This window comes from Corticium candelabrum, chromosome 19 (assembly GCF_963422355.1).
Source record: "Corticium candelabrum chromosome 19, ooCorCand1.1, whole genome shotgun sequence".
Lineage (NCBI taxonomy): Eukaryota > Metazoa > Porifera > Homoscleromorpha > Homosclerophorida > Plakinidae > Corticium > Corticium candelabrum.
The window spans coordinates 1,140,444-1,149,189 of NC_085103.1; the positions used below are offsets into that span (position 1 = coordinate 1,140,444).

Genomic DNA, 8,746 nt, shown 5'->3' on the forward strand with positions numbered 1-8,746 from the left:
CCCTGCTGCTCTAGATATACCGATATCACTGCAGACGATCTCGGTCCGTAAGTTCGATCCCTTGTACATGTCCTAGATTGCTTCATGTACTTGGAGGGCTGCTGATCGTCGCGTCCAAAAACTAGTTTGTACGAACACACATCGTGATCCTTTTTTGTCATTTGCAAGACATGCCCTAGTCTCGAACTTCCAGACCGTCGCTCGTTTATCCAAACACTTCCCTTTTTGATATCTACCACCTCTCTTCTGCATCTTTGTCTACATTACCGCCTGTACCATTGTGACAATCCATGGCAAACAAGGTGTTCGCTAGAAGTGACTTGACTGTACACGTACTGTAGTCATTGTTCTAAACTCACCCAGTCAATTGATATTGATTTGACGTCTGCGCTGCATGCTTTGTATTGGTTATGCCTAGCCGTCAAGGTGTTACGGATACTTCCAGGCTACGTACTGTACACAACATAAACGTACATGTACGTTACATGTACGTACACATGTTAGGCGTGAAATTTGTAGCAAAGAAGTCGTACGTGCTAAGTAAGGAGGAGAGCGAATGCAATGTACGAGGAGAGCGGCTAGGTTGTTGCACAAAGACGAGGAAGACGAGAAGCAGAAGTCGAAGAAGTATTTGAGAGCGAAGAATTCGACTTGGCTGAGCAATGAAAGTGAAGAGGAAACTGTAGCGAGGAAGAAAGCAAAGAGTGACGATGATGCCGTCTAGCGCTAATTCAAAGAGATGGAAGTAAAACCGGGCAATGAGGTGACAGACAGCAGTGTTATGTAACGTTTGGTAACTGACTTCATTACGCTGGCTTGTTGTGTGTGAAGGTTGGTTATAGTATTCGATTTGAGGACTGCACATCAGAACGGACCATTGTCAAATATGACTGATGGCATGCTTTTAAGAGAGCTCTTTAGAGAACCAGATCTGCAGTCATACAGGTAACTCGATGAAATAGACAAATCTAATTCTATTGACAGACAGACATGCAGTCATTCAGAACTTACTTAATCTTAATCCTCTGACAATGGAATACTGTGGCTTTGGGGCTCTAATGCTCACAAGTTTCTGAACCAGCTATCTCAAGTAGGGTAAACAGATTTTTTGACAGACAAGACTTTAAGTCTTAGGTGAGAGAGTCGATCCTGGACTGACTGACGAACATTGCATGGCAAGATGCTGTTTTGGTTTATTCTTTGCATTTGATCTTTGTTATTAGCCGTTTGAATATACTTGTTTCTAGTGTTGTGATATTGGATGAAGCTCATGAAAGGACACTTAATTCACACAGATGTTCTGTTGGTTTAGTTAAATAGAGACATTTCTAGATTTATATTCGAACTCAAGTTGATAATCTCAAGTGCCATTTTGGACACACACAAGTTTTCACATGTCATTCCCAAGCATGCTGTCTCTTTTCATGTTGTCATTATACTTTGCTTGTATTTATTTTAGTTTTTTTGATGCTGGTGCTGCAGTGTTTCGTATTCCAGGGAGGCGATTTCTTGTTGATATCTACTACACAAAGGTGGAGATTAAATAATTGTCAGTTCTTAATGACACAGACTGGAATTCTTTGGTGTTGTGTTGTAGGTACCAGAAGCTGACTACTTAGACGCTTGTGTTGTGTCAGTTTTGCAGATACGTCTTACACAACCTGATGGTGACTGTTTAGTAAGTTTGTGGTTGTTGTATTCTTGTCGGTCTACTAAATATCCTCGCACTAACTGTACAATCTTGTTTGACTGTGAGTTGATCGACATAATGCTGCATTTGAGTAGGTGACAGATTGATGCGCTCAAGACAACAGAGAAACAAAGATAGATAGTTGCATGAGAGTGACAGACATGTAGGTAGGTGGAGTTACTGTCTAAATTACAATTAATCTTACAACAAGAACACACACAGAATGATGTAGCTAGCAGACAGTTGATAACTGTTACACGGGCAATTAAAAGGAAGGCATACTACATTAGCTGTTTGATCAGCAGTCAGCAGTCACCATTTTGATTTGCTTGATTTCTTATCACTTCTCTTTATGTTTGTAAACATTTACAATGTTGGCTATATAGGTATTTCTTACTGGTCAAGAAGAGATTGAATCATGCTGTGAGAGTCTACGAGAACGTTGTCGTCGTCTTGGTCGTTATATATATCAACGAGCTGATCATTCTACCAATTTATGCAAAAAGGTCCCTCTGAGATGCAGGCAACAATATTTGAGCCAACACCTCGCATGGAGCAAGGAAGGTTGTCATCACAACTAACACTGCAGAAACAAGTCTCACTATTAATGGCATCATTTATGCCATTGATCCTAGCTTTTGTAAACTAAGAGCTATAATCCTTGGACAGGCATGGAGTCATTAGTTGTTACACGTTGCTCTAATGCTTCAGCTAATCAGAGTGCTGGGCGATCACGCAGAGTCGCAGCTGGCTAGCATTTTTGGCTTTACACAGCTTGGGTTTACAAAATGAGCTGGAAGAGAACACAGTGCCTGAGGTTAGCCAGCGTCATAGGCTTAAATAATATTGACATATAAATACAGACAAACAGATAGGAATACAGATTGACTGTATATTTAGATGTTGTTGATTGTGTACTTACTCTATTATTTTTGGGTGTTGCACCACAAAATTAAGTTATCTTGATGTCATACATAGTTTTTCATGACATTCTCAATATAGATGTGTAAGTGTAGTTGTTTACTGTCACTCAGGCATTACAAATTGCAATCCATGTTATTTATGAATATTATCATCACTTTGTATTACTCTGGTGTGTGGTAACAAATTGATATTAATTAATTGTCAGTAAATATTGGCAGCTAGGAGACATGAAGGCACACAGACAGCTGGGGTAATATACTGTCTAACGTTTATGGCGTGGTGAGTGTTTTCTCTGAGCAGATCCAACGAACAAATCTTGGAAATGTAGTGTTGATGCTCAAGTCTCTGGGTATTGATGATCTTGTTCATTTTGACTTTTTGGCTCTTTCACCAGCAGAAACACTCATCATGGCTTTAGAATACTTTTATGCTCTTGGCACTCTTAGTCATCAAGGAGAGCTAACAAAGGTCTGCATCTGTTTGCTTGCTTATATACTTGTGACTGTATGTTATATTACAGTTGGGTCGTCGTATGACTGAGTTTCCTGTTGATCCTATGCTGTCTAAGATGCTGTTAGCATCAGGAAAGTAAAGCAATTTTTATTGATGTCAGTACATGTAGGCATGTAGTGAACTTGCTAATGTTTACACAGACGTCAGTGCTCAGAGGAGATTTGACTATCACAGCTATGTTGTCTAATTTTATCGACCCAGTGCAAGTGACATTTGTTATATTGCTAATTCACAGGATAAAGAGGTAGCTGTTAGCTGGTTTCTTAGTTTGTTTGTGACATACTTGAAGTTGAGTTACATCATAACAGAAGTCACTCGATGTTAATTCCATATGTGTGTTTAGCATAAGATAGTACATGCTGATAATGCACGAAAAACTTTTGCAGTTGGTGGTGACCATCTGTCATTGCTAAATGTGTATAATCAAGTAGGACGCATATCCAAATCACAGGGAAATAAAGACTATAGTTTTGTGTGTTGTGTTATTTAGTGGGTCGAAACAGATTTTTCCACTCAATGCTGTTTTGAGAATTTCATTCAGAATCGCACAATGCGTCGTGCTCGGGATGTTAGAGATCAGCTTGAAGGGCTGATGAAGAAGGTGGAGATTAAGATGACATCAAATGTCAGTGATTGTGTGGCTATTAGAAAAGCAATTACTGCTGAATTTTTCTATCACACAGCGAAGTTGTCTAAGGGTGGACATTACCAAATAGTAAAGCATCAGCAGGTTAGCGTATTAATTAATATATTACTGTAGTTATACACAACTTACATTTACAACTTACTGCAAAGATATATGGACGTCGACAATTGCTTCAGTTTTCAGTTTACTACAACTTACTTGAAATTGCATAATTGCTGTGACTAGTCTTGGATGTCCCGTCGAGATTCATATTAGTCTATAAGTGATTTTTCTTCTGATTGTTAAGCTGGTGTGATCTGGCGTATTCTCACTTCTCACTTATAAGTATTAAAGAGGCAGTCGCTGCAGCATTTATTGCGTTGTCTTTTATCTTGTTATTTGATGGTCAGATAGTCATATTGTTTGCAATGATACATTGATTAGACATACGGAGTGCTTCTAGCATTTGAATGTTGTTTGAAACTATATGCACAACAGGCTTGCATAGAAGCATTTGTCTCTGACTTCATAGTTTAGTATTTCAGCTAGTGATTGAGGCAAGAGGGGTGTATTGACTGGAAACAGTTTTCATAATAGCATAATCATTTGTTACTCTTTCTGTGTAGACTGTTCACATGCATCCCAGCCATTGACTATTTGAGGATCAGTCAAGATGGTTAATTTACCACGAATTAGTCTTCACAACAAACGAATATATGAGGCAGGTGATTGAGATAGAGAATCAGTGGCTGCTAGAAGTTGCATTGCATTATTACAAAGAAAAGAATTGCAAGACATGGCCACACAGAAGTTGCCTAAAACTGTAGTTGTTACCAAAGAACAAGCTTGTGCTGTCTAAGAATCAAAATTCTTCTTGTAGTGTTGAGTTTGGAACAATATACAAATGTCCTTGAAACTGTAGCACTGTTTGAGCACTTCATCAGTAGTTCTAATGCAGTCAACTTGATTGCTTATTTGGGATCTACACAGTAGACTATTGCTCCTTGTTTAGTGAAGTCGTGTCCGTGTTTGTGAATTCATACAGCTGATTTTTTAGTTGGAATGGTGTCATCTTATGACGTCTGTACATTCAGAACTGTAGCAGTATCACATGCTCTTGTGCCATAGTGATGATGAAATATGGCATATTTTCTTGGACAATAATAATGTTAATTGATTTTATCGTACTACAGCTTACAAAGTCTATAGTGCAGTACCCAATTTGGGTCAGTAAAACACATAGCACATACACAATACACATAATTTCCCCATCTTTACTTCGCTTGATTTTGATGTTTAATGTGTTAGTAGTCATGAGGTGGAAAAGGTCTGTCTGTTTATTTGACTTGAAGCATCCTGTGTGTTCAGATCATTACTAATAGCAATGTGTCAAGTACTGTATTTGTTAGCTGGCTTGTTGATTAATGTGGCAGCTACAGAATTGACTTCAACATGTTTTCTTGTATATAGAAAAGTGAGAACCTTACTTGGACTATCTAGCTACATTTTGTGTAGTGCAGTAATCCAGGTAGCCAAGCATAATGTTTGTCCTCTTGTTGGTCACTGTCACATTATGTTTACGGATATTCTGATTACCATTAGCCTTTCTTGAATGTGTATTTTTGGTACCACTGTAGTTTGAAAGAGCTTGAATGACGTCATGTACTGTATTTGTGTATATTCAAATTGGGAAATCCACAGTGTGAGGCAAAATGAGCATAAGAGAAAATGTAGAATTAAAATACAATTGTTCTTTGAATAGGGGATTCCAGCCAGATCATCGATCTCTAAGAGAGGTTTTTAGTAACTCACTTAAGGATCGAGGCACCAGACCTGTTGCTCCAACGTAAGCTTCTGTTTTATGGAGAGCGATTCACTCAAGTAGTGGCTTTGTGAGTGGTTTTATAATGACTCTCATCTCGAGTCAAACCGAAGTTTGGGACAATGTATGTACTAACATAAGAAAATAATGGTGTTATTATACATGTACTTTAAGCGGTGGTTGACTTTCTACCTTGACTGGACGAGTATCATTTGACTCCTTATCTTGACTGAACGGGTATCAGGAAGCTCGGCGACTACGAGTGGGCGGAGCCTGGCCGAAGCCTCGTATATTCCTCACTTTAGTGCTTGAGGAAGCAAGGCTGTCCAGACCAGACTCCGTCCCCCGTCTTTCACGTAGAGTTCATATGACCCCTACGGAGAGAAGGGAGGGTGAGAAAAAGCACACTATAGCTACTTGTGGCACCAACAGAAACTATGCGGATGATGACAGCGCATGCCCTAGCTGCAAGACACATTGTTTATCTAGACTGTCTGATGTTTTAGTGTTTGTGTGTATACTGAAGCTCAGGGTGAGCACTCTACCCGTCTGGTAAGATTCAAAATATGTTATTATTACTTCTATTGTCGTTATCACCCTGTCACTAGGACAAGTGGGGTCTTTACCCTCAACTGGACGCCCACCATCCCGGCACGTAAGTCCCAGAGAGGTATGCATGTTTTCGTGTAATCCATATGGCGCTAGTAACTGGCGTATCGATTATTAAACGTGTTCTACGAGCATGTCAACAACTCTCAGCAGCATGCCCCTAGACATGATAAGTGATCCTCATTGCCAACGGTTCCCACGCCAGATCACAGAAACTCCTCTTTGACGGAAACAAGTCTACTCTCACACACATAACCATGCAATTAGACAGTGACAAAGAACCAACAGACTCTTTTGATCATCATATTACTATTGTGTCTCTAAGCCCCTCCATGATGGGCAAGTGAGGTCTTTAACCCATCTGAGCGCCTACCAATCCGTCCACACGGCGATCGATGACTAGCCAATTCGATATAGATTGCAGGCATTACGGTGACCGCGAACTCGATACAGCACGCCTAGTGGATATCGATGACCACCAGTAAAGCACTGAACGTGATCGTCAACCGACCGTTCGCCAGACCACAGAAACACCCCAACGACTGAAACGAGTCATAGTCTCATGAATAAAGCTAGAGAAACATGAGAAAGAAAGACAAGCTTCATAATTGCTGTCGTCACTAGGGTTTTAACCCCCAAACCATGGAGTGGTAGCCATTGATCTAAGCGGCCACCAACCCGGCAGGTAAGCCCAGCAGGGTACATGTTTCTGTGTGCTCCACACTGCGATCAATGACTAGCCAATTCGATGTAGATTGCAGGCATTACGGTGACCGCGAACATCGAGACAGCACGCCTAGTGGATATCAATGACCACCAGGAAAGCACTGAACGTCATCGTCAACAGACCGTTCGCCAGACCACAGAAACTCCCCAACGACTGAAGCGAGTCATAGTCTCATGGACAAAGCTAGAGAAACGTGAGAAAGAAAGACAGCCAAGTTTCATAACACTGCCGCTTTTGAACCCCCAAACCATGGAGTTGTAGCCATTGTCGCTAACCACTAAGCCACGGCGTATTATTGTATTGTCGTGCTCAACCAGATCCGTCTGGTTTGTACAATCTATTACAAATACCGGAAATACCCTACTTCAGAAATACTTAAACCATCACGGCTGTCTACAAGGAAGACATGACTTTACGAAGGATTTGAGTAGATCCCAGAAGCACTGTTCTCTGTAAGTGCTGTAGGTTGTGATGACCTGGAATAATGTCCAGCCACCGTGCAATACCTGCGTACACTGTACCCAAAGCTCCCAAGACCACCGGAAGCACCAGTGTTCGACAATGCCACACGCGGCATATCTCCACTCGCAAGTCGCTGTACTTCGCCAACTTCTCAGCATGTTTCTTGCCAATGTTGCAATCAGCAGTTCAGCTGATATCAATAAGAAGACAAGTGTTTGGCTTCCTATTTCTGAGACAGATGTCTGGACGATTGGCTTTGATCTTGCTGGCAGTGGGGAGGGTGATATCCCACATCATAGTAATGTCATCTGTCTCCACAAGCCTATCAGGATGATGCCGGTACCATCTGCTCTTCACTGGAACCCCAAATTGGCGACAAACATCCCAAAAAAGATGGAGGCCACCTGATTATGTCGATCAGTGTAGTCCGTCGGTGCCAAAGCACTACAGCCTGCCACAATGTGGTCGACTGTCTCCAGGCCTACACTGCACATGCGGCAAGTAGGACTGACATCACGATGTAGAATCTTGCGCTCATAGTACCGAGTCCGAAGAGCTTGGTCTTGAGCAGCAACAACCAGTCCCTCAGTTGCAGCAGGAAGATTCGCTGTCTTTAGCCATCCGTAGGTCTCTTTCATTTTCATGTCCACAGGCGGTTGCTCAGAGAGACGCAGATACTGCTGGTGCATAGGCTACCCGCTCCAGGACCGCACTCAAAGAGAACTGCAACACGTACGGTAATGTCTCGCATCTGTTTCAGGCGCTTGCTCGAAGCCACCTTCAACCGAGATGCATGCATTCCTGTATAATTTCTGCGACTTGTCGTCCGAAGCAAGACTCCTCCGCAGCTGTGCAGTAAAGCGACAAGCCATGAGCTTGATCGACTGTAAACATTTTCCAGAGTCACAATCCCGTATCATCTGCATGAAAGGATCAGAACTGTCAGCAAGGTAACAGTTCAGCTCCACAATACAGCATTGATATGTTGACTCAATCTGTTGTAACCCCCTAACCCCATCACTGCAAGGAGCGTACAGTCGGGCAAAGTCTGCAGGAGGATGGTGGACACCGTGCATAGAGAGGCGCTTCCTGGTCCGTCGATCGATCTGCTGCAGGTCCGTGAACCTCAATGAATGACGCCAAAACCGTAAGTGAGAACCGGTAGTGCAAACCCATTGATGGCTAGAATCTTGTTCCGACCATACAACTCAGTCCGGAGAACCACCTTCACTATGCGGAAGTACTCACGACGGAGTCTCTCCCCCATCATGCTGTGCTGAATACCATTACTCTCATCTACACCCAAGTACTTGTAGACTTGACCCGGTTCCAGAAATTTGATGGTGTCCGCTTTTTCTACCGTCACTCCAGAGT

The 8,746-nt window shown here is 42.0% G+C and overlaps 1 pseudogene; it reads left to right on the top strand.

The window, feature by feature from the left end:
• Positions 1-447: 447 nt before the first annotated feature.
• LOC134194735 (pre-mRNA-splicing factor ATP-dependent RNA helicase DHX16-like) lies at positions 448-4,663 on the top strand (annotated as a pseudogene).
• Positions 4,664-8,746: the final 4,083 nt, after the last annotated feature.